The 25,548-nt window shown below is 38.9% G+C and overlaps 1 protein-coding gene and 1 pseudogene across 2 annotated transcripts in view; both read right to left on the reverse strand.

The window, feature by feature from the left end:
* RASGEF1B (RasGEF domain family member 1B) overlaps nucleotides 1-25,548 on the reverse strand; it is a 634,161-nt gene that overhangs the window by 592,309 nt on the left and 16,304 nt on the right. The gene's annotated exons all lie outside the window — the stretch shown is intronic.
* On the reverse strand, nucleotides 591-15,074 carry LOC119471560 (annotated as a pseudogene).

Below are 25,548 nucleotides of genomic sequence, written 5' to 3' on the forward strand. Positions count from 1 at the left end.
GCTGAATATTACAATTCTTTTCTTACTTTATTAAAACAATGAGTTTATTTCACATGTACATATTTGTCTCCCACCATTTCCATGTCGGGCCACTGCAACTGCTATATCCTAGCATACATTTCATACATACTTAAAACCAAGCAAAGGGTGGAGTTCCATCTTTAAAAATCAAATAGGCATTTTGGAAAACACATTCTTAGCAGTGGAACCTAGACATTTATCAAACACAGTATGGAAAGCTCTTAATCTGTGTTATCAAACAGTCATCCAGAGATCAACTGTTATAGAAATCAAATAAGAAGGGAAAATTTTTTTTGAGAGAGAGTCTCACTCTGTCCCCCAGGCTGGAGTACAGTGGCAAGATCTCAGCTCACTGCAACCTCTGCCACCCGGGTTCAAGCAATTCTCCTGCCTCAACCTCCTGAGTATCTGGGATTACAGGCAACCGCCACTATACCCAGCTAATTTTTGTATTTTCAGTAGAGATTGGGTTTCACCATCTTGGTCAGGCTGGTCTTGAACTCCTGACCTCGTGATCCACCCACCTCAGCCTCCCAAAGTGCTAGGATTACAGGCATAGGCCACCGCACCCACCCTAAGAAGGGAAATTTTTAACAAACTGTTTAAACTATTTTATTAGGGAGACTTTCTCCACTGCCAGAGATCTTGAATAGCCTCCTGGTTATTCATCCAAAAATAATTATTTACATAACTGATGAACTGGGCTCCCACTTTGGGAAGAGAACCACCTTTTTCTATACTTGCTTGCATTTTGGCTTTGGTATCTTCCACAGAACTAGGTCCTTTTGGTGTTTTGAGAGTTTTTTTCCTTCAGATCTCATGAGAACTCAAAAAAAAAGAAAAAAAAAAAGGAGTTTTTTTTCCTGTTTGTTGAAGAATTCTTGACCTTTCGATCTTCTAGTTAATGATTTTTAGTCTTTTTCCATTCTGGTTTGATATTTGGCAGGAGTTTCTCATACAGATTTGCTCACTGGAGCTTTTTCTTCAGTTTCCTCATTATCAAAATCATCATCATCATCTTCATCAGCAGCAAGTTTTACTTTTCTCTTTGGAACCTTGCTATCACCTCCAGAGGTGAACTGCCTTCTAGATATACTTAAAAGTTTTACATCCTCCTCCTCTTCCTCTTCTGACTCTGCATCTTCCTAAATAGCTACTAAGTACTGTCCACTAATAGGCACTGGTCCTGAACTATACTTCAACCGGAAGACCACAGGTGGCGTATTTCAAAGCTCTCAAGGGGCAAAAGCAAAAACTGACAAAAAGGATCTAATTAAAGAGCTTCTGCACAGAAAAAGAAATTATCATCAGAGTGAATAGACAACCTACAGAATGAGAGAAAAATTTTGCAACCTATTTATCTGACAGAGTTCTAATATCCAGAGTCTACAAGGAAATTAAACAAGTTTACAAGAAAAAAACAAACAACCCATTAAAAAGTGGGCAAAGGACAGGATCAGACAGCTCTCAAAAGAAGACGTTTATGCAGCCAACAAACATGAAAAAAAGTTCAACATCACTGATCATTAGAAAAATGCAAATCAAAAACACAATGAGATACCATCTCACACCAGTCAGAATGGCAATTATTAAAAAGTCAAGAAACAACAGATGCTAGCAAGGCTGCAGAGAGACAGGAATGCTTTTACACTGTTGGTGGAAATATAAATTAGTTCAACCATTGTGGAAGACAGTGTGACGATTCCTCAAAGACTTAGATCCAGAAATACCATTTAATTCAGCAATCCCATTACTGGGTATATACAAAAAAAAAAATCATTCTATTATAAAGATATATGCATGTGTATGTTCACTGAAGCACTATTCACAATAGCAAAGACATGAAATCAACCCAAATACCCATCAGTGATAGACAGGATAAAGAAAATGTGGTAAATATACACCATGGAATACTATGCAGTTATACAAAGGAATGAGATCATGCCCTTTGCAGGGACATGGATGAAGCTGGAAACCATCATTCTCAGCAAACTAACACAGGAACAGAAAACCAAACACTACATGTTCTCACTCATAAGTGGGAGCTGAACAATGAGAACACATGGACACAGGGAGGGAAACAACACACACTGGGACCTGCCAGGGGTAGAGGTGACAGCATCAGGAAAAATAGCTAAGGCATACATATTAGGCTCAGTACATAGGTGATGCGTTAATAGGTGCAGCAAACTGTCATGGCACACATTTACCTACATAACAAACCTGCACATCTTGCACATGCACCCCAGAACTTAAAATAAAAAACTTAAAAAGCCCTTAAAGGAAACCATTGGCTATGAAGACATTTTCAAAGTTGCCTGTGTTATTTTAATTCACCGGCCTTCAACATTCATTGCCTCTGCTTCAACAACATATAATTAATCCTTTGTACCAGCCTCTAAACTAACTATTCTTTTTTTTTTTTTTAGAATCCAAATATATGTTTATAGGATTAAATTTGATATTAATTTACAAATTTGTGAATAAGTGAACAATCCAGTTTCTAAAGTTTTATTTTATTTGGAATTTTCACATAATAATTGTACATATGTATAGGGTACAGTGTGTTTCAATGCATGTGTACATTGTAAAATGATCATTTATGCTAAATGCTCAAAGTATTTAGCATATCTATTATTTTAAACATTTATCGTTTCTTTGTGGTGATAACATTAAACTCCTTTCTTCTAGCTACTCAGAAATATACAATATATTACTACTAGCTATAGTCTCTGTAACAAACCTACACATTCTGCACATGTATCCCAGAACTTAAAGTTAAAATAAAATATGAAAAAATGCTCATCACTGCTCATTAGAGAAATGCAAATAAAAACCACACTGAGATGCCATCTCATGCCAGTTAGAATGGCAATCATTAAAAAATATGGAGATGGAAAGGAGCAAGATGGCTCTGGACTGCAGTTCCCAGTGAGAACAACACAGAGGGTGAGTGATTACTGCATTTCCAAACAAGTTATTACTGCCCACAGACCAGGAGAGTCCCGGGCTGAAAAGCACCATGAGTTTTCGGCATGGCTTTTTCAGCCAGCGCAGCAGGTCTCTAGACAAAAACTCAACCAAATCTGGGCAGCCATTTCAACTGGCGCCTGAAATGCCTGGGAGACAGAGTCACCCATTCAACTGAAAAAAGAGGCTGAAACAGGGAGCCAGGTAATCTGGCTCAGTGGGTCCCACCCCCACAAAGACCAGCTATCTGAAATGCTCTGGACTGAGAGTTTCACAGCAAGCCCAGCTGTACCCAAGACAGTCCAGCTCTGTAGGGAGAAAGGGGGTCCGCCATTACCGAAGCAGTACACCACTACCAAGGCAGTCCATCATTACCGAGACAGTCTGTCATTACCAAGGCAGTCCGCTATTACTGAGGCAATCCACCATTACTGAGGCTGTCCACTATTACAGAGACAGTCCACCATTACTGAGGCAGACTGCCATTACCGAGTTACTTCTAACTAAACCGCTATAAACAAAACCACGAGGAAGTTGACCCAGGAGACAGGTAGAGCCCATGGCAGCTCAGCAACGCCTCTGCTGGCAGACTGTGACTAGGATAATTACTTGCTGGTCAGGGTATCTCTGAAAAAAGGCAGCAGCAGGTCAGGAACTTATAAATAAAGCCCAACCTTCCCAGGACAGAGCACCTGGGAAAAAAAAAAGGTGGTTATGAGTTTCGCTGCGGCAGACTTAAACATACCCTGCCCAGCAGCTCTGAACAGAACAACGGAGCTCACAGCTCAGCACTTAAGCTACTATAAGGGGCAGATGATCTCCTGAAGTAGCTCCCTGACCCCTGTATATCCAAAGAGACACCTCATAAAGGAGAGATCAGGCTGAAATTTGGCGGGTATCATTTTGGGATGAAGATAACAGAAGAAGAAACTGGCAGCAAGCCTTACTGTTCTGCAGACACTGCAGGTGATCCCCAGGCAAGTAGGATCTGGAGTGGACCTCCAGCAGTCCTTCAGCAGAGGGGCCTGTTAGAATGAAAACTAAAAAACAGAAGGAAATAACTTCATCATCAAGAAAAAGGACGTCCACTCAGAGACTCCATACAAAAGTCATGAACTACAAAGACCCCAGGTAGATACATCCACAAACATGGAAAGAAACCAGCACAAAAAGGAAGAAAACACCTAAAAAACCAGAATGCTTCTCCTCCTCCAAGGGATCACAACACCTCACCAGCAAGGGAACAAAGCTGCATGGAGAATGAGTCTGATAAGTATTGACAGAAACAGGCTTCAAAAGGTGGGTAATAACAAACTTCTCTGAGCTAAAAGATCATGTTCTAACCCAATGCAAAGAAACTAAGAACCTTGAAAAAAGGTTTGATGAAATGCTAACGAGAATAAACAGCTTAGAGAAGAATATAAATGAATAGATGGAGCTGAAAAACACTACATAAGAACTTCGTGAAGCATATACAAGTTTCAATAGCACAATTGAACAAGCAGAAGAAAGGATATCAGAGATGGATGATCAACTCAATGAAATGAGAAGGTAAGATTAGAGAAAAAAGAGTAAAAAGAAATGAATAAAGCCTCCAAGAAGTATGGGATTATGTGAAAACACCTAATCTACGTTTGATCAGTGTACCTGAATGTGATGGACAGAATTAATCCAAGCTGGAAAACGCTCTTCAGGATATTATCCAGGAGAACTTCCCCAACCTAGCAAGGTAGACCAATACAGCTAGTACTCAACTTACGACCACTATCGGGACCACGGACTGGTCGTAACACGATTTGGTCGTAAGTTGAGTAGGCTATATGTACAATTGAAATGGTGCACACGGAGATGGTAGTGCTGCCAGAAGCTGGTCCGCACTGTCATACGCCCAGCTGGGCACCGTTTGCGCTGCCAGATGTGGAGCAGTCGTGGCTAGCGATTGTGGTCATAAAGTTGAATGGTCGTAGTTGCATAGGTAGTAAATCGATCAATACCTGTACTCATGTCCAGGAAATACATAGAACACCACAAAGGTATTCCTCAAGAAGAGCAACCCCAAGGCACATAATCATCAGATTGACCAAGGTTGAAATGAAGAAAAAAAAACTAAGGCCAGCCAGAGAAAAAGGTTGGGTTACCCACAAAGGGAAGCCCATCAGACACACTGGATGTCTCAGCAGAAACCTTACAAGCCAGAAGAGATGGGGGGCCAATATTCAACATCCTTAAAGAAAAGAACTTTCAACCCAGAATTTCATATCCAGCCAAACTAAGCTTCACAAGCAAAGGAGAAATAAAATCCTTTACAAACAAGCAATTGCTGAGAGATTACGTCACCACCAGACCTGCCTTACAAGAGCTCCTGAAAGAAGCACTAATCATAGAAAGGAACAACCAATACCAGCCACTCCAAAAATGTACCAATGGTACAGAGCATCGACATAATGAAGAAACTGGGTCAATTAATACATAAAACAACCAGCTAGCATCAAAATAGCAGGATCAAATTCATATGTAACAATAGTAATCTTAAATGTAAATGGGGTAAATGCCCTAATAAAAAGATATAGACTAACAAACTGGATAAAAAGTCAAAACCCATAAGTGTGCTGTATCCAGGAAATCCATCTCACATGCAAGGACACACATAGGCTCAAAATAAAGGGATGGAGAAAAATTTACCAAGCAAATGTAGAGCAAAAAAAAGCAGGAGTTACAATTCTAGTCTCTGATAAAATAGACTTTAAATCAATAAAGATCAAAATAGACAAAGAAGGGCTTACATAATGGTAAAAGGATCAATGCAACAAGAAGAGGTAACAATCCTAAATATATACGCACCCAATACAGGAGCAACCAGATACATACAGCAAGTTCTTAATGACCTACAAACAGACTTAGACTCCCACACAATAATAGTGGGAGACCTTAACACTCCACTGCCAATATTAGACAAACCAACGAGACAGAATATTAACAAGAATATCGAGGACTTGAACTCAGATCTGGACCAAGCAAATCTAAAAGACATATACAGAACTCTCCACCCCAAATCCACAGAGTATACATTCTTTTCAGCACCACATCACATGTACTCTAAAATTGACCACATAATTGGAAGTAAATCACTCCTCAGCAAATGCAAAACAACAGAAATAATAACAAACAGTCTCTTAGACCACAGTGCAATCAAATTAGAAATCAGCATTAAGAAACTAACTCAGAACTGAACAACTTCATGGAAACTGAACAATGGGCTCTTGAATGTCAACTGTATAAACAATGAAATGAAGGCAGAAATAAAGATGTTCTTCAAAACCAATGAGAATGAAGACACAACATACCAGAATCTCTGGGACACATTTAAAGCAGTGTCTAGGGGAAAATTTATAGCAATAAATGCCCACATGAGAAGCAAGGAAAGATCTAAATGCGAAACCCTATCATCAAAATTGAAAGAGCTAGAGGAGTAAGATCAAAAAAACTCAAAAGTTAGCAGAAGAGAAGAAATAACTAAGATCAGAACAGAACCGAAGGAGCTAGAGACACACCAAAAAAAAAACCCTTCAAAAAAATCAATAAACTCAGGAGCTGGTTTTTGGAAAAGATCAACAAAATAGATGACCATTAGCCAGATTAATTTTTTTTAAAGAGAGAATAATCAAATAGATGCAATAAAAAACGATCAAGTGTACATCACCACCGATTCCGCAGATAAACAAACTACCATCAGAGATCACTACAAACAACTCTATGCACATAAACCAGTAAACCTGGAAGAAATGGATAAATTCCTGAACACTTGCACCCTCCCAAGCCCAAAGCAGGAAGAAGTCGAAACCCTGAATAGACCAATAACAAGGGCTGAAGTTGAGGCAGGAATTAATAGCTTACCAACTAAAAAAAGTCCAGATGGGTTCACAGCCAAAGTCTACCAGACATACAAAAAGAAGATGGTTCCATTCCTTCTGAAACTATTCCAAACAATCCAAAAACAGGGAATCTTTCCCAAATCATTTTATGAGACCAACATCATCCTGATACCAAAACCCAGCAGAGACTCAACAAAAAAAGAAAACTTCAGGCCAATATCCATGATGAACATAGATGCAAAAATCTTCAATAAAATACTGGCAAACTAACTGCAACAACATATCAAGAAGCTTATTCATCACGATCAAGTAGGCTTTATTCCAGGGATGCAAGGCTTCTTCAACATATGCAAGTCTATAAATGTAATCCACCATATAAACACAACCAAAGACAAAAACCACATGATTATCTGAATAGACGCAGAGAAGGCCTTCAACAAAATTCAATGGCCCTTTATGCTAAAACTCTCAATAAACTAGGTATCAACAGAATGTTTCTCAAAATGATACAAGCTATTTATGACAAACCCACAGCCAATATCAACCTGAATGGGCAAAAACTGAAGCATTCCCTTTGAAATCTGGCACTAGACAAGGATGCCCTCTCTCACCACTCCTATTCAATATAGTATTGGAAGTTCTAGCCAGAGCAATCAGGCAAGGAAAAGAAATAAAGGGTATTCAGTTAGGAAAGGAGGAAGTCAAATTGTCTCTATTTACAGACGACATGACTGTATATTTAGAAGACCCCATGGTCTCAGCCCCAAATCTCCTGAAACTGATAAGCAAATTCAGCAAAGTCTCAGCAAACAAAACCAATGTGCAAAAATCACAAGCATTCCTATACACCAATAACAGACTAAACAAGAACCAAATCAAGGATGAACTGCCATTCACAATTGTTACAAAGAGAATAAAATACCTAGTAATACAACTAACAAAGGATGTAAAGGACCTCTTCAAGGAGAACTACAAATCACTGCTCAACGAAATAAGAGAGGACACAAAGAGATGGAAAAACATTCCATGCTGATGGTTAGAAAGAATCAATATTTACAAAGTAATTTACAGATTCAACGTTATCCCAATCAAGCTACCTCTGACCCTCTTCACAGAACTGGAAAATATCAACTTAAAGTTCATATGGAACCAAAACAGAGCCCACATACCCAAGGCAATCCTAAGCAAAAAGAACAAAGCAGGAGGCATCGCACTACTTGGCTTCAAACTATACTACAATGCTACAGTAATCAAAACAGCATGGTACTGGTACCAAAACAGAGAGATAGACCCATGGAACAGAACAGAGGCCTCGGAGGCAACACAACACATCTACAACCATCTGATCTTTGACAAACCAGACAAAAACAAGCAATGGGGAAAGGATTCCCTGTTTAATAAATGGTGTTGGGAAAACTGGCTAGCCATGTGCAGAAAGCAGAAACTGGACCCCTTCCTGACACCTTACACTAAAATTAACTCCAGATGGATTAAAGACTTAAACGTAAGACCTACCCCATAAAACCTTAGAAGAAAACCTAGGCAAAACCATTCAGGACATAGGCATAGGCAAGGACTTCATGACTAAAACACCAAAATCATTGGCAACAAAAGCCAAAATAGACAAATGGGATCTAATTAAACTCCATAGCTTCTGCACAGCAAAAGAAATAATCATTAGAGTGAATCAGCAACCAACAGAGTGGAAAAAAATTTTTGCAATCTAACCATCAGACAAAGGGCTAATATCCAGAATCTACAAAGAACTAAAACAGATTTACAAGAAAAAACAAACAAGTGTATTCAAAAGTAGGTGAAGGATATGAACAGAGGCTTTTCAAAAGAAGACATATATGAGGCCAACAAAGATATGATAAAATACTCATCATCACTGGTCATTAGAGAAATGTAAATCAAAACCACATTGAGATACCATCTTATGCCAGTTAGAATGGTGATTATTAAAAAGTTTGGAGACAACAGATGCCAGAGAAGATGTGGAGAAATAGGAACACTTTTACACTGTTGGTGGGAGTGTAAATTATTCAACCATTGTGGAAGACAGTGTGGCGATTCCTCAAGGACCTAGAAATAGAAATTCCATTTGACCCAGTAATCCCATTACTAGGTATATATCCAGAGGATTATAAATTGTTCTATTATAAAGACACATGCACATATATGTTCATTGCAGCACTGTTTACAATAGCGAAGACCTGGAACCAACCCAAATGCCCATCGATGAACAGGGAAAATGTGGCACATATACACCACGGAATACTATGGAGCCATAAAAAACGATGAGTTCGTGTCCTTTGTAGGAACATTGATGAATCTGGAAACCGTCATTCTCAGCAAACTGACACAAGAACAGAAAATCAAACACCACATGTTCTCACTCACAGGTGGGTTTTGAACAATGAGAACACATGGACACAGGGAGGGGAGCATTGCACACTGGGGTCTGTTGGGGGTAACAGGGGAGGTACAGTGTTGGGTAGGGAGGTTGGGGAGGGATAACATGGGGAGAAATGCCAGATATAGGTGACTGGGGGATGGAGGCAGCAAACCAAACCACATTGCCATGTATGTATCTATGCAACAATCCTGCATGTTCTGGACATGGATCCCAGAACCTAAAGTGTAATAAAATATATTTTAAAAATAAAAATAAACAATAAAAATTTAGAAGTGAACAATAAAAAAGTAATCTAATTACTCATGAAAAAAATGGTAGAAAGTATGGTTACCAGAGGCTGGGGAGAGGAGGGCATGGGGGGATAGGGAGAGATTGGCCAAAAGGTACAAAGTTACAGTTACGAAAATTAATTTCTGGTATTGTAAACTGACTATTCTTAAAGATAACCAGTGCCCATTTTCTTCCTTGTCCACTTTAAAGTACTAATCTTTGTTGACCTATAGCTCATGACAAAAAAGATAGTTGTAGGGCCTCAGTGGGGTCGTCACCATGTCCACTTGGTGATGGCATACACTCAGGTGGGAAAGAAGGCAGACAGCAATAAACAACTACTGTTCCAGAGAACAGCCACATAGGACGGAATCACACCAGGTTGACGAGGTATGCCTTTCTACGTTTGTAGTATAACATACAACAGTGCTGAATGTTTGTCCTCCAAAACTCATGTTAAAATTTGGCTGTCATTGTGGCAATGTTAGGAAATGGGACCTTTGGGAAGTGATAGGGACAGGAAGGCTCTGATGTCATGGGTGAGATTAATGCCATTATAAAAGGGCAAAAACAAATTCAGTCCCCTTTTGGCCTCTTTGTCTTTCCACCTTTTGCCATGTGATGACGCAGCAAGAAGTCCCTCACCAAACATCAGTGTTTTGATCTTGGACTTCTCATCCTCCAGAACTATGAGAAAATAAATTTCTATTCATTATAAATTAATATGTGATATTCTGTTTTTGCAACACAAACAGACTAAGATAAATGGCAACTAACATTTATTGAGAGTTCAGTCTGTATCAGGCTCTGTTCATTACTTCATACGAGTGATCTCATTTAATCATCATACCATCATTATCCTGATTTTAAAGATGAGGAAACTGAAACTAAGAGAAGTAGCTAGTCTAAGGCAACACAGCTAATAAATGTCAGAGCCAGATTCAAATCCAGATCTGTTTGATTCCAAAACTCATTTATTATTTTCAGTAAAAATTCATGTCATAAAACAACATGAAATTGAAAACTAAAACCTGGTGTTAATAAACAACATATCCCAAATGGCTAAACTTTACATTTCACTGACTCTCTTAATAGTTTCTATCTAAAAGACATGGTTAAACAAACAAAATTCCTTGAAGTAAATATGTAAACTGGTCCCATAAGATAGTTGACAACAAAGGTCTTCATTCATGTCTCCACAGATCTTTTGTGGCAGGAGGGGGACTATTTCTCACTACAGGGATATGATACCTCTGCTGTATCTATCCAGATTCTACTTAACTTTCAAACCTCAGTTCATTCTCTTCTTTCATGTATCTTTATCCTATCATTCTGGAAATTACTTCTACTTAATTCCAACAGCTATGCTTACTGTATCTAACACACGACTTAGCATATAATTACTCCCCAATTATAGTAAGAGTGCTTTGAATAACATGGGCCAAATTTGATTTCATGCCTGAAACAAGAAAACAAACAAAATGTATTAAACAATGATTTTCAAGACAGTGGAGAGCAGGTGATGATCCCTGAGAGACTAGAAATGAGTAAGGGGAGGCCTACAATTGTACCAGTTTACTGCCTTGAGGGTTTCTGGACAGTGGCCCAGGAAAAAGGAATCCAGTGGAGCCCAGCCAACTCACTCAGTTGAGAAGACAGACCTGAGTCTGGGGAGCCCAAGTCAACTAGAGTTTGCACAATAGAGTACCAAAGAGGAGAAACTTTCATAGAGAGAAGCCTCCAGAGATCTACAGAGACTCTCTCTTAAAAAATTGAGCAAGGTACTGATTTAAACATGAATGTACTTTTGCTTTTTTTTTTTTTTTTTTGAGACAGAGTCTCACTCTGTTGCCTAGACTGGATGGTATGATCTCGGCTCACCACAACCTTAACTTCCCAGGTTCAAGCAATTCTCCTGCCTCAGCCTCCCAAGTAGCTGGGACTATAGGCATACACCACCATGCCTGGCTAATTTTTGTATTTTTAGTAGAGATGGGGGTTTTACTATGTTGGCCAGGCTGGCCTCAAACTCCTGACTTCATGACCTGCCGGCCTCAGCCTCCAAAAGTGCTGGTATTACAGGCATGAGCCACCACACCTGGCCTTCTTATTTAAAAAATAAAAGTTTATTATTTAGAGGAATTTTACAGTAAAACTGAGTGGAAAGTACAGAAAGTTCCATAGACAACTGATTTTTTAGAAAGATAAGATAATTTAGTGGAAAAAGGATCACCTTTTCAACAAATTGGCTGTAATAATTGGATCGCAAGATGTATAAATAAAGGAGAAAGAAGGAAGAAGAAAAAGGAGGATAAAGAGGAGAAAGAAGACAAAAGAAGAAACAGAAGGAGAAGAAGGAAGAGAAAAAGAAGGAAGAAGAGGAGGAGCAGAAGGAGGAAGGAGGAGAAAGGAGATGAAGGAAGAGGAGGAGGAGCAGGAAGGAAAAAAAGGAGGAGGAGGAGGAGCAGGAGGGGGACAGGGAGGAGGGGGAGTTCATACCTCACATAGCCTGTAATAATTAACTCAAAATGGATCACTGACCTAAATGTAAAGCTGAGAAATTTTTACAAGAAAATACAGGAGAAAATCTTTGAGACCTTGGGCTAAATAGTAATTTCTTAGATATCATATAAAACACATGATCCATAAAAGAAAAAATAATAAATTGAACCTCATCAAAACTCAGAACTTTTACTTGTCAAAACACTCTCTTAAGAGAATGAATTAACACAAACCACAGACTGGGAAAAATACTTGCAAATCATTTATCTGATAAAGTACTTGTATTCAGGGTTTTGGTTTGTTTGTTTCATTTTGTTTTGTTTTTTAAAACAGTCTCACTCTGTCACCCAGCCTGGAGTGAAGTGGCACAACCTCAGCTCACTGCAATTTCCACCTCCCAGGTTCAAGCGATCCTCCTTTCTCGGCCTCCTGAGTAGCTGAGACTGCAGGTGCACACCAGCATGCCCAGCTTATTTTTTGTATTTTTAGTAGAGATGGGTTTCACCATATTGGCCAGGATGGTCTCAATCTCTTGACCTTGTGATCTGCCAGCCTCAGTCCCCCAAAGTGTTGGGATTACAGGCGTGAGCCACTGTGCCTAGCCATATTTTTTTAACTCTCAAAATAATAATCAGGGAAAGAATTTGGCAAATAATTTGAATAGGCGCTTCACCAAAGAAGTAATGGATGACAAATAAGCTCACAACAGGATGCTCAACATCATTAGTTGTTAGAGAAATACAAATTGAAGTCACAGTGAGATATCTCTCCACATGTATTAGAATGGCTAAAATTTTAAAATCTGACCATCCCAAATGCTACTGAGGATGCAAAGGAACTGGAATGCTCACACACTGCTAATGGAAATATATAATGAAACTACCACTTTGGAAAATAATTTGATGGTATCTTTTTTTTTGGAACAGATACATTTTAAGTTTAATTTTAATAAATTTATAAAAGGAAATTTTCATTGTGATTTTTTTTTGGAACAGATACATTTTAAGTTTAATTTTAATAAATTTATGAAAGGAAATTTTCATTGTGATATTTTTTTTTCCCATTGATTTTATTGCATTTTAGGATTTGGGGTACATGTGAAGAACATGCAAAATTGTTGCATAGTAACACATGTGGCAGTGTGATTTGCTGCCTTCCTCCCCATCACCTACATCTGGCATTTCTTCCCTTGCTATCTCTCCCCAGCTTCCCACCCCCCCCCCTCCCCCCCCCATTTCCCCCCAACCCACCCCACCGTGTAGTGCTCCCCTCCCTGTGTCCATGTGTTCTCATTGTTCAACACCCACCTATGAGTGAGAACATGCGGTGTTTGATCTTCTGCTCTTCTGTCAGTTTGCTGAGAATGATGGTTTCCAGATTCATCCATGTCCCTACAAAGGACCCAAACTCATCGTTTTTGATGGCTGCATAATATTCCATGGTGTATATGTGCCACATTTTCCCTATCCAGTCTATCGTCGATGGGCATTTGGGTTGGTTCCAGGTTTTTGCTATTGTAAACAGTGCTGCAATGAACATTCGTGTACACGTGTCCTTATAGTATAACGATTTGTAATCCTTTGGATATATACCCAGTAATGGGATTGCTGGGATTTGATGGTATCTTAAACAGCAAACATATACCTATTATATGAGCTGGCCATTCCACTTCTAGGTATTACCCAAGAGAAGTGAAAGTATATGTCCATTTGTACATGAATATTCACAGCAACTTTATTTATAAGAGCTAAAACTATATATAACTCCATATTCCTCAGTAGGTAAATGGATAAGCCAACTATGGCACATTCACACAATAAAATACTCTCAGCAAAATAAAGAATGAACTACTTAATACATATTACAACATGCGTGAATAATAAATAATGAGGGAAAGAAACAAGACAAAAATGACTATAAATTGCATAGTTTCATTGGTAGAAAATTCTGGAAAATACAAACTAACGCCTAGTGACAGAGGACAAATCAGTGACTTCTTGGTGGTAGAGGTGAGGTACCCGTGGAAAGATTATAACTGAGCCAGGGAAACTTCTGAGAGTGATGGGCAAGTTCATTTTCTTGATTGTGGTAACAGATTCATATATATATGCCTATATCAAAATCTATCAAATTGCACACTTCCCAGCAATTTTATACTTTTATAGCAATTTATTGTATGTCAATTATACTCCAATAAAGCTTTTATAAAATAAGGAGTGTTGATGTTTAAACAAACTAAATTACAAACTAAGAAGAATAAGCCAGGGCTAGGTCATAAATTAATTTTTTCCTACCACAATTATGAACAAATAGTATGCACTTACATAGTACAGTGAACACATGGTTTTAATTGAAGAGATGTTTTTTGCTATTTTTCCAATAAATACATTTGAAAGACATCATGTTTTCATTTTTCTAAAATTTTATTCATATTCCAAATAAGGTACAAGTAATCTTAATTTTTAAGAGGCAGTAACAAAATAGATTTCAAGTGTTTCCAAAAGATAGTCAAACCGGCACAAAAATAATAGAGAAAATAAAATTAGCACTCTAATTTGCAAGAATAAGCTAAATAGTATTTCAAATAATCCAGAAGGGAAATAAAGCTTTACCACATAAAACTTTGCTAGACATAATTCAGAAGGATGATTTATATTTCATCTCGGAGTTTTTACCTAAGAGTCGCAAGATTTCTTTTTCTAAATCTTATCCTGTCCCAAATTTTTTTTTAAATCATGAGTGAACAGGGAACAACTTTAAATACTGGTTCCAAGATAATGAAGTGATTGTTTATATTTGAAACGCACCTCGAGGAGGCATCCAAGATGGCCAGTTAGGAGCAGCTCAGGTTTATAGCTCCCAGTGAAAGCTCGGAGGGTGACTGGCCCGACATTTCCAGATGGATTTTTATTGCCAACAGACCAGGAGAATCCCAGGCGGAGGGGCCCCACGGATCCCCACCATGGCTGATTTGGCCAGCGCAGCTGTTTGGCCGGGGCCCCAGCGCAGTGGTTCTCCATACAAAATACACGGGTCCGGGTGCTGTTTTAGCTGGCAACCGGAGCTCCTGGGAGACGGAGTCATCCATTCATCTAATTAAAAACGGGACTGAAACAGGGAGCCAGGCCAGGAGATTCCCGGGCAAAAAAGCACAACGAATCTCAGTGCGGCTCTTCTCAGCTGGTGCAGTGGGTCACCGCACAGGAAATCACACAGATCGCGGTACCTTTTCAACAGGCGACTAGAACACCTGGGAAACAGAGTCGACCGATCCACTAAAACAGAAAAAAAAAGGGGGTTCTGGGGAGCCAGGTGATAAGCCTCGGCTGGTCCCACCCCAACAAAAAAAACAGCAATGGGAAACGCTCTGGATTGAGAGTTTCACAGCAAGCACAGCTGAACCCGGGAAGGTCCAGCTCTGTAGGGGAGGCGCGTCCGCCAATGAGGCAGTCCACCACTACAGAGGTACTTTGCCATTGCTGAGGCAGCCCGCCATTGCTGAGGCAGCCCACCATTACAGAGAGAGTTCGCCATTACAGAGGTGCACTGCCATTGCCAAGGCAGTTTTAACTACACCCATATAAACAGGACTGCAGGGAAGTTCACATGGCAGCTGGACAAGCCCACAGCAGCTCAGCAAACCCTATGCAGGCAGACAGCAACTAGGCTGCCTCCTCGCTGGGCAGGGCAGCCCTGAAAAAAGGCATCATCACAAAAGAAACTCATAAATAAAGCCCTAACTCTGGGGGACAGAGCACGTGGGGAGAAAAAGTGGGGGTTATGAGTTCAGCTGCAGCAGATTTAAACGTACCTGCCCAGCAGCTCTGAATGAACAACGGAGCTCACAGCTCAGCATTTGAGCTCCTATAAAGGACAGACTGTCTCCTCAAGCAGCTCCCTGACCTTCGTGTATCCAAAGAGTCACCTCACAAAGGAGAGCTCAGACTGACATCTGGTGGGTATCCTTCTGGGACAAAGATAGCAGAAGAAGAAACGGGCAGCAACCCTTACTGTTCTGCAGCCACTGCAGGTGATCCCCAGGCAAGCAGGGCCTGGAGTGGACCTCAGCAGGCCTACAGCAGAGGGGCCTGACTCAGAATTCAGAAACTAACTCAGAAAAACACAGCCTCATGGAAACTGAACGACTGGCTCTTGAATGTTGACTGGAATAAACAATGAAATGAGGGCAGAAATAAAGATGTTCTTCAAAACCAACGAGAATGAAGACACAACATACCAGAATCTCTGGGACACATTTAAAGCAGTTCCTACAGGAAAATATATAGCAATAAGTGCCCACATGAGAAGTAAGGAAAGGTCTAAAATCGACACCCTATCATCAAAATTGAAAGAGCTAGAGGAGCAAGATCAAAAAAACTCAAAACCTAACAGAAAAGAAGTAACTAAGATCAGAGCAGAACTGAAGGAGATAGAGACACAAAAAACCCTTCAAAAAATCCATAAATCCAGAAGCTGGTTTTTCAAAAAGATCAACAAAATAGACAGACCATTAGCCAGATTAATAAAGAAGAAAAATGAGAATAATCAAATAGATGCAATAAAAAATGATATATAGATTCCCCAGAAATACAAACTACCATCAGAGATTATTATAAACAACTCTATGCACATAAACTAGTAAACCTGGAAGAAATGGATAAATTCCTGGACACTTGCATCCTCCCATGCCTAAACCAGAGGAAGTCAAAACCCTGAATAGACCAATAACAAGGGCTGAAGTTGAGGCAGCAATTAAAAACCAACCACCGAAAAAAATCCCAGGTCCAGATGGGTTCACAGCCAAATTCTACCAGACATACAAAGAGGAGCTGGTACCATTCCTTCTGAAACTATTCCAAATAATCCAAAAAGACGGAATCCTTCCCAAATCATTTTATGAGACCAACATCATCCTGATACCAAAACCCAGCAGAGATTCGGCAAGAGAAGAAAACTTCAGGCCAATATCCATGATGAACATGGATGCAAAAATCTTCAATAAAATACTGGCAAGCCAATTGCAAGAGCACATCAAAAAGATTATCCACCATGATCAAGTAGGATTCATCCCGGGGATGGAAGGCTGGTTCAACATATGCAAGTCTATAAACATAATTCACCACATAAACACAACCAAAGACAAAAACCACATGATTATCTCAATTGATGCAGAGAAGGCCTTTGACAAAAGTCAACAGCCCTTTATGCTAAAAACCCTCAATAAACTAGGTATTGACGGAACGTATCTCAAAATAATCAAAGCTATTTATCACAATACAACAGCCGATATCATCCTGAATGGGCAAAAACTGGAAGCATTCCCTTTGAAATCTGGCACTAGACAAGGATGCCTTCTCTCACCACTCCTATTCAATATAGTACTGGAAGTTCTAGCCAGAGCAATCAGGCAAGAAAAAGAAATAACGAGTATTCAAATAGGAATGGAGGAAGTCAAATTGTCTCTATTTACAGACAACATGATTGTATATCTAGAAGACCCCATCGTCTCAGCCCAAAATCTCCTGAAACTGATAAGCAAGTTCTGCAAAGTCTCAGGATACAAAATCAATGTGCAAAAATCACATGCATTCCTATACGCCAATCACAGACTTAAAGAGAGCCAAATCAAGAATGAACTGCCATTCGCAATTGCCACAAAGAGAATAAAATACCTAGGAATACAACTAACAAGGAACGTAAAAGAACTCTTCAAGGAGAACTACAAGCCACTGCTCAATGAAATAAGAGAGGACACAAACAGATGGAGAAACATTGCATGTTCATGGTTAGGAAGAATCAATATTGTGAAAATGGCCATGCTGCCCAAAGTAATTTACAGATTCAACGCTATCCCCATCAAGCTACCAATGACCTTCTTCACAGAATTGGAAAAAAACACCCTAAACTTCATATGGAACCAAAACAGAGCCCGCATAGCCAAGTCAATTCTAAGCAAAAAGAACAAAGCGGGAGGCATCACACTACCGGACTTCAAACTATACTACAAGGCTACAGTAATCAAAACAGCATGGTACTGGTACCAAAACAGAGATATAGACCAATGGAACAGAACAGAGGCCTCGGAGGCAACACAACATATTTACAACCATCCAACCTTTGACAAACCTGACAAAAACAAGCAATGGGGAAAGGATTCCCTGTTTAATAAATGGTGTTGAGAAAATTCACTAGCCATGTGCAGAAAGCAGAAACTGGACCCCTTCCTGACACCTTACACTAAAATTAACTCCAGATGGATTAAAGACTTAAACATAAGACCTAACACCATAAAAACCCCAGAAGAAAATCTAGGCAAAACCATTCAGGACATAGGCGTAGGCAAGGACTTCATGACCAAAACACCAGAATTATTGGCAACAAAAGCCAAAATAGACAAATGGGACTTAATCAAACTCCACAGCTTCTGCACAGCAAAAGAAACAGTCATTAGAGTGAATCGGCAACCAACAGAATGGGGAAAAAATTTTGCAGTCTACCCATACGACAAAGGGCTGATATCCAGAATTTACAAAGAACTAAAACAGATTTACAAGAAAAAAAAACAAACAAGCCCATTCAAAAGTGGGCAAAGGATATGAACAGACACTTTACAAAAGAAGACATAGATGAGGCCAACAAACATATGAAAAAATGTTCATCATTACTGGTCATTAGAGAAATGCAAATCAAAACTGCATTGAGATACCATCTCTCGCCAGTTAGAATGGCGATCATTAAAAAATCTAGAGACAATAGGTGCTGGAGAGGATGTGGAGATATAGGAACACTTTTACATTGTTGGTGGAAGTGTAAATTAGTTCAACCATTGTGGAAGACAGTGTGGCGATTCCTCAAGGACCTAGAAATAGAAATTCCATTTGACACAGCAATCCCATTACTGGGTATATATCCAAAGGATTATAAATCATTCTGCTATAAGGACAAATGCACACGAATGTTCATTGCAGCACTGTCCACAATAGCAAAGACCTGGATCTAACCATAATGCCCATTGATGATAGACTGGACAGGGAAAATGCGGCACATATACATCATGGAATATTATGTATCCATCGAAAACGATCAGTTCGTGTCCTTTGTAGGGACATGGATGAACCTGGAAACCATCATTCTCAGCAAATTGACACAAGAACAGAAAATCAAACACCGCATGTTCTCAGTCATAGGCGGGTGTTGAACAATGAGAACACATGGACACAGGGAAGGGAGCATCACACATTGTGGTCTGTCGGGGCAAATAGGGGAGGGACAGTGTGGGGTGGGAAGTGGGGAGAGATAGCATGGGAAGAAATGCCAGATATAGGTGATGGGGAGTAAGGCAGCAAATCACACTGTCATGTGTGTACCTATGCAACAATCTTGCATGTTCTTCACATGCACCCCAAAATCTAAAATGCAATTAAAAAAAGAAATGTACCTCAAAGTCAGAATTTTAAGAAGGCCTTCAAAAAACTCAAAGGTGAGAAATAATTCAGAATTTTTTTTAATTCAAACAGGATTTATAGCCCTCAAAAGGATTGTTACAAGCTGGTGACATTTCATCAGTGTGCCCAACACAGAAAAAAAGTCCCTCTGTATTTTCTTGTATCCAAATAGTTTATGAAGACTCATAATACAGTAACTCATTTTTTAAATTGAACCCTAGAGTTTTACACATTTAACTAACTGTAGTTGGGATCCTCCAGGTTTGAAGGCAAGTTTGCCAGCCTTGAGTAATGGGGAAAGCACATGAATTCTTCTCCTGATCAGCATTACAAGCTGTAGGTTAAGCACTCCATAATATTCATTGAAAATGAGGGACTTAGAATAAAATTTTCTTATGTTACCATCATTTTGTGAGTATGTCTAAAAAGACAGTATAATTTCAGCACCATGGACAGTCGCCATGGGTAGGAAAGACCACTGAAAAGGAGAAAAGCTAAAAGGGTTGTTTTTAAAGTTATTGTAACAAAAGTTCATGGATGGCTTTGCCTTTGGTTTTGTTTTTTGAGACAGGGTCTAACTCTATCACCCAGGTGAAATGCAGTGGCAAGATCTCAGCCTATGGAAACTTCTGCCTCTCAGGCTCAAGTGATCCTCCCACCTCAGCCTCTAGAGTAGTTAGTACAGTCACACATCACCATACTCAGCTAATTTTTTGTATTTTTTATAGAGATGGAGTTTCACCATGTTGTCCAGTCTGGTCTCAAACTCCTGGGCTCAAGTGATCCACCCACCTCGGCCTCCCAAAGCGCTGGGATTACAGGCATGAGCCACCACGCCTGGCTGATAGTGTTAATATTTCGATTTAATGTGATGTTTATGGTAAAAAGAATATTTTTCTATTTTCATTGTTTGTAACACCCTTCAAAATGATCAACATCTTGGAATAAAACAGAAACTATTTTCCTTGAGAAGAAAACCTCCTTTATTTACTATCTAACTGTTCCAATTAATGGTGATTAAAGATTTGTACAGAAAATGCCTCAGGAAATAAAAATGAACACACAAAAAATTCCCCAAAAAAGTGAAGTAAATGCATTAAATTTTATGTTTCTGTACTGCTCGGTTGAATGATATTAGTAACTTGAACAGTTTTAACTGTATCAACTTAAAAAGTCAGATATACACAAATATTTTTAATCAATTTAAACAATGTTAAAGTTGCTATCACAATATATCTTAGAATTTACAATCAATGTCACCCTAAAATATTTGAGGGCCCAGTGCTTCTCCAGAGAAGGGAAAATCACATTAGGGATACTAGCATCCTTCCTATCCACCTCAATATTTAAAGCAAATGTAATCAGGTTAATATGAGAGTCAAAGCTGAAAACCTCCAAGGCCAAAGAGAAAGAGTGAAGGATCCTATCAAAAAAAAAGCATCTTGGTGTCTCACATCTGTAATCCCAACACTTTGGGAGGTTGAGGCGGGCAGATTACTTGAGGTCAGGAGTTCAAGACCAGCCTGGTCAATATGGTGAAACCCAGTCTCTGCTAAAAATTAGCCAGTAGTGGTGGTGCATGCCTATAATCTCAGCTACTTGGAAGGCTGAGGCAGGAGAATCACTGGAACCTGGGAGGCAGAGGTTGCAGTGGGCTGAGATCACACTCCAGCCTGGGCAACAAAGCAAGATTATCTCAAAAAAAAAAAAATCTTATATCCTTAAATATGTACACTCATGAAATAGAATATCATTCAAGTTTTCTTAGTGATGATGAAAGAGATTGTGGAAGGGAAGACATGTGGAAAAAAGAAGGTATAGTTTTATGCATTCATTCATTCATAGATTCCTTTTACAAGCTTGCTCTCTGGAAAACACTGCTATGTGCTGGGGATCCAACAATGAAAAAATAGATATAGTTATGACTTTCTAACATTGAGATTCTTGCTGGGACAGTAACTTCACATTTGTTGAAGTGTGGAAGAAAGAGAGTGAATCTAGGGATGGCAAGAAAGCTTGCCACATCTTTTCTGAGAAAGAGCTTTCTACTCTTAAAAGACAGAAAGGAAAAAGAAAGAGTAAAAAAAGAAAAAGAAATACCTGTACATTTTTACAGGTGGGAGTTTTTCCTGGCCCTTATCAGTTTAGAAGGAAGAAGAAAGAGTGACAAACATATGCATATAGTGACTTTACCTACTCTCACATATGGCCCAATCTGAGTCCTGCAACCTGTTAGGTCTGTATTCTTCCACCTTTGGGTCCAACGCAGGAAGAGAACTAATTTGACAAGATGAAATGGCATTGGTCACCCTCCCTACAGGATAATAGTATAACTTTCTATTCAACTTTCTTTTTAAAGGAAATGCCATGATCACAATATAATTTTTACATTTGAGTAAACATATGCTTGCCCATTATCTTTTCTACAGATCTTTCTTAGAAAGCTTTACCATTCAAAATATAAACAAGCCAGTGCTGATATTAAAAAGACAAGAACTCATATATGATATTTTAAAGGAAATAAAACATATTTGCATTACACAGCAAATTTTAGAGTTTAAAATTTAACAGAAGCAAATTTTAGAGTTTAAAATTCTAACACATGCATTTAATATAGTAATGTGTACTCTAATGTTACTATATAATTCTGCACTAGAAAGCAGAATTAGAGCAAAGGTCATCTTAGTACATTATAACAACGCAAGAAAACTAGCACAATGACTGGTGTGAGTGACTGTTGTTATGCATCAGTATAAAAGTATAAAAACTAAACCCAATATACAGATTATGATAATTAATTTTCGAGGTTTTATGCACAAGAAAAATGATTGTTTCATAGTAAAATTGATTTAAACCATCATGTATCGATTTGTTTACCTAAACAGTTTTACTTTTTAACTTATTAAAGAGATAATATTGAATTGAGAATCCAATTGGGTTTTCTAGATACAAACCCAAATAGAAAAAATTGTCACCACACTCTCACACAATATATAGCAAAATAATAGTCCCAATGCATAAGCCAACTAGCCTAGCAACTATGAGCTGGATAAAACACAGATTAGAACAAACCTGCCAACCTACCTACTTTCTCCTTCCTTCCTTCCTTCCTTCCTTCCTTCCTTCCTTCCTACTCACTACATTGCCCAGGCTGGTCTCAAACTCCTGGGCTCAAGCAGTTCTCCTGCCTTAGCCTCCACAAGTGCTAAGATTACAGACATGAGCCACCATACCCAGCCCAAACTCCCTTTCTTATTCCTGAAATAACACCTACTGTGGTTTCATTTATTTATTTGCCAAACATTCACTAAACAATTTTCATTTTCCCTGCCTACATGTAAAAGGTAGAAGAGACTGTTTAAAAAATGTAAATTTTCATCTTCGACTTCAGGGCCCTACCCTTTAATTGAAGGGGTTATCTAGTAGGGCCTAACAGTTGGCTTAAGCAGAAAATTTTACCCTGTTTACTTTTATCTTTTTTTATTATTATACTCTAAGTTCTCGGGTACACATGCAGATTGTGCAGGATTGTTACATAGGTATACACACGCCATGGTGGTTTGCTGCATCCATGCCCCTGTCATCTACATTAGGTATTTCTCCTAATGTTATCTCTCCCCAATCCCCCCACCCCCTGCTATCCCTCCCCTAGCTCTCCCATCCCCCAACAGACCCTGATGTGTGATGCTCCCCTCCCTGTGTCCATGTGTTCTCATTGTTCAATACCCACTTATGAGTGAGAACATGCGGTGTTTGGTTTTCTGTTGTTGTGTCAGTTTTGGGTATCGTCTCTGCCCTATCTCCCTCACATTAGGCTGTCATGTTAAGGACAGAAATACTGACACTTTCTGTGTAATAACCACTCTAATTCTCAGGGTGCACATACCACATTCACAATAGAAAATACAGTATTTTTCTAATATGAAAGAGTGAAGCGAGACCAGTTCCCTGGAAACTCTTTCAATAATAAAATCTATTTGGGAACTGGGATTCCTTTCTAAATGTTTTTACAATTTATCACTCATCACAAGTATAAGTTACATTTTCTAAAGCAAAATGTACTATGCAGCAAAAAATTCTCTTATGAATAAACAAATTTAAAAGCAGTGTTAATATCATCATAACATTGTTTTGTTTGGCTAAGTTGACATGACAAGTGATTTATTGTAAACTTAAATTCCTCACTTGCACTTAATTCCCCTTTCAAAAACAAATCGAAATCCATAACCACTCGCTTTAGAGTCATGAGATGAGATTTAAGACCCATATTTGCCACACACTAGTTGCTATGGTCTGAATATGTAAGTCCTTCCGAAATTCATATGTTAAAATCTTCTACCCCAAGTTGATTGAGTTAGGAAATTGGGACTTTGGGAGGCGCTTAGGTCATGGGATCAGAGCTCTCAGGAGTGGCATTTGTGCTTTTACAAAAAAGGCCTAAGAGACTCTCCTTAACTTTTCCATCAAGTGAGGTTAAACTGAAAGACAGCTTCTGTGAGGACCCACAGAATCTGTTGGCACCTTGATTTTGGACTTCCCAGCCTCCAGAGCTGAGAGAAATAAATTTCAGTTAATTATAATGCTAAGTTTATGGTATAATTTTGTGGTAGCAGTACAATGAACCAATATACTAGTCGTCTGACCTTGGGCAACTCAGATCTAACCTCTTGGAGATTCAAATTCCTCACTTGCAAGTTAAGAAGTAGGGATGCAATGATTTTGTGTTCTACTACATCTGTAAACACTCTACTGTTTTAAGACTGACATTTACAGAAGCTCTAATAATATCCTAATTCATCCTAAATCACCTTTCATTTAACTACAAACTGCAACCCAAACAAGATACATAGTGATATATCATTCTTGTGAATTCATGTTGTGAATTTATCCACTTTTACATGCATATATAATGAAGCACACAGCATTTTAATGAATTGACAGAATTGTTGACAAACCAGTCATTCAGATGGTCACTTAGATCTTTCAAGAAGTTGCTACTGTTCCTCTATCATTCAGTATTCTGGTAGGAAACAGATGTTATATTCAAATTAGGTAAAATAAGGAAAATTCAATAAAACTTTGACTCTTTACAAAGATACAGGAAAGACATAGGAAAACCACAAGACATAGTGCAATATTTTAAGGCAAGTAATATGCCCAATTACCAACCCTAAAGTAGCAAGAGAAGGGAAAATAATAGGAAGCTGGAGAGAGGCTGTGTGGTGAGAACCACCTTACAAGAGATGTGATCTTAGGTAGAGGGACACAGCCAGCCTAAGGAGATCCCACATGTAGGGAGTAGTGGTAACAAATGTCTTACCTGCCCAGTCTTCACTGCCTCCAGTCTCTCTCAGCAAAACTCCTCATTGGCCAAACCCAATTAGCAACTGAGGCCAAGAGAACTCTACTGCTGTATTTCATGCAGGTTGGCTTCCTGGAACTTATGGTGGAGAAGGTCAAGAACTGCAGTGCTAAACAAAATACCTAACACAATCCTCTTCCCTCTACTTATAAATGGGCTAGATTCTCCAAGAGCTTCTTTAATGATGTCATGAGTGCAAATGACTTGTCCAGTAAGCTCATGTAATGTGTTAGATCCCTTCCAAATTCTGACTATGTATTTAATGTTCAAATAATCTTTATTCTAACACCAAGAGCCTAATAGAACTCTTTAAGGTAGTCATCTGGATAATTTTAGATCTCCACAGGTTTGCACAAAGAATGTAAGCAAACCAACTGCTTAAGTTGAAAAAAATGTCAACGTTATAGTAAAGATTGATTTTCTACACTATAATTAGTTGCTCTGGACATCAATTGGTTGCACAAAATGAGCTATAATGATTTCTCTGATTAAGTAGCTCCAGCAAACTGGAAAGGTCGAAGCATTATTAACTCTTTGATGGGCAATGCATGAGGAGCCATGCCAAGCCTTAAACAACATCAAAATGCTCTAGGGGATAGCAGAATAAAAGTGAACAACAGGAGGATGGACTCCAAAAGCAGGTTTCATTTAAACCTCTAGTCTAGGAAAGACAAGGAGCATATTCAT

This window comes from Cebus imitator, unplaced genomic scaffold (assembly GCF_001604975.1).
Source record: "Cebus imitator isolate Cc_AM_T3 unplaced genomic scaffold, Cebus_imitator-1.0 Scaffold64, whole genome shotgun sequence".
Classification (NCBI taxonomy): Eukaryota; Metazoa; Chordata; class Mammalia; order Primates; family Cebidae; genus Cebus; species Cebus imitator.